Raw genomic sequence first — 2,308 nt, 5'->3', positions numbered from 1 at the left:
TTCAAAAAAAAAAAAAAAAAAGAGAGAGAGAGAAAAGAAAGAAGAAAGAATTTTTAGGGTCACAAGTCAAAAAGTAGTATAAACATTCAGTTTCTCCAAAGAATAACACTGTTACATAACTATAAGACATTATCAAAACCAAGAAACTGATTAATACAATACAATTGCCCAGAATTAAAGAATTTTTTTTTGTTTCACTGATTTACATACATTTGATGTGTGTGTGTATGTGTGTAACTGTACATGTGTGTTCTATGAACATTTATCCCATGTACGGATGCACATAGCTGCTATTAAATTTATTCTAGAGCTGTTTCTGTGCACACTTAAGTTTGACCTACAGGGTTCTCTGTACACAGTGAATTGTAACCTAACTTGATGGGTGAGAACACTGTAACCTATTCTTGTATCAGGTAGGCAAGTCTCAGCCAATCACTGAGTGAGTTCCAATCAACCAGAGGCAGCCAGGCTGTCCAAACCAGGTTCAGATAAGGTTAATGCCACACTTTAACCAACCCAGCTATGTCTGTACCTCACTTCTGTTTTCTGTATGTCACTTCTTTTTCTCTGGCTATCACTATAAACCTGTACATCTGGGGTGGGGGNCTACTCATGTGTCTGCAATCCCCAACCTACCTGTTTTTATCACTTGATTGAATTTTGCATTTCTATGACTCCTAAGATTTTTAAATGTCTTGCCCTCCACTGGATCCAAAGATTGTTGTATTTCAGAGTTCTTTGCATCATTAAAAAAATTTTTTTTCATTATTTGGATTGAACCCAGGACTCATGTCAGATAAGCTCTTTACCACTGAACTGCAACCCTAGCCCTTTAAAATTTTATTTTCAGATAGGGTCTTGCTAAATTGCTCAGACTGCCCTCAAATTTGTTAGCTTCCTGCCTCAATCTCTTGAGTCACTGGGATTCCAAGTGTGTACCACCACACTGCCTGCATCACAATTCTTTTTTAAAAAAATGATTGATTGATTGATTGATTGCTTTCTGTTAGGATTACAATACTCCCAACAACCTAAATTCATTCTATTAAAATTTTGCTACACTTTAGGGTTTGTCTTTTTTAATTTTTTTTATTGGTTATTCAAAACATTACAAAACTCTTGACATATCATATTTCATACATTCGATTCAAGTGGGTTATGAACTCCCATTTTTATAGGGTTTGTCTTAATAAAGTCACAATTTTGAAGGTCATTCTGGTATTGCAAACCAGCCAGGTTCTTTCACTGTGTTGGCTGGTCATCTTTCTAAGCCCATCTGACTCTTGCTCATTTCTTTTTTTTTGTTTTTGGTGTTGGGGACAAACCCAGGGCCCCAAACATGCTAAACACACACTCTATCAATGAGCTACCCACAGCACTTTTTTTTTTTTTTTTTTTTGGTATCAGAGATTGAACCCAGGGCGCTTAACCTCAGAGCCACACCCCCAGCTCTCTTTATAATTTATTTTGAGATAGGGTCTTGATAAATTACTCAGGGCATCACTAAGTTGCTGAGGCTGGCTTTGAACTTGCAATCTTCCTTCCTCAACCTCCCGAGCTGCTGGGATTACAGGAGTGCACCACTGCGCCTCTGTGCACTTTCTTATTTTTTAAGTCTCATCTTGAATGTCCTATCCTCAGTGTTTCTCTCTGCTCTTTTAAAGGGAGGGTTCTTTTAATATTTCACATCACTATACTTTTTATTTATTTATTTATTTTTAACCATACGATTTATTTTTATTTTTTTAGTCATACATGACAGCAGAATGTATTTTGACATATAATGCATACATGGAATGTACATACATCATTCATAATGTCTATTCTATTATGCTGTCACATCACTATACTTTTTTTTTAAAGAGAGAGGGAGAGAGAGAGAGAATTTTTTTTTTTTTAATATTTATTTTTTAGTTTTCGGCGGACACAACATCTTTGTTTGTATGTGGTGCTGAGGATCGAACCCGGGCCGCACGCATGCCAGGCGAGCGCGCTACTGCTTGAGCCACATCCCCAGCCCACTATACTTTTTAAAAAAATTTTATACCACATAAAATAATTTGATTATTTTATTTATTCATCCACCTGTCAGTTTTCTGTCTTTCCAACCAGAGCGCAAGCTCCATGAGAATGAAGTCTAGTATTTTATTAATGAAACATTTTATTTTGCAATGATTTTAAGGCCAACCAAGGTGGTGCAACCCTATAATCTCAGCTACTCAGGAATCTGAAACTGGAGGATTTTGAGTTTAAAACTAATCTGGGTAACATTAGTGACACTCTTTCAAAAAAAAAAAAAAAAAAAAAA

The sequence above is a fragment of the Marmota marmota genome, unplaced genomic scaffold (assembly GCF_001458135.2).
Source record: "Marmota marmota marmota unplaced genomic scaffold, marMar, whole genome shotgun sequence".
Lineage (NCBI taxonomy): Eukaryota > Metazoa > Chordata > Mammalia > Rodentia > Sciuridae > Marmota > Marmota marmota.
This window is presented reverse-complemented; position numbering follows the sequence as displayed.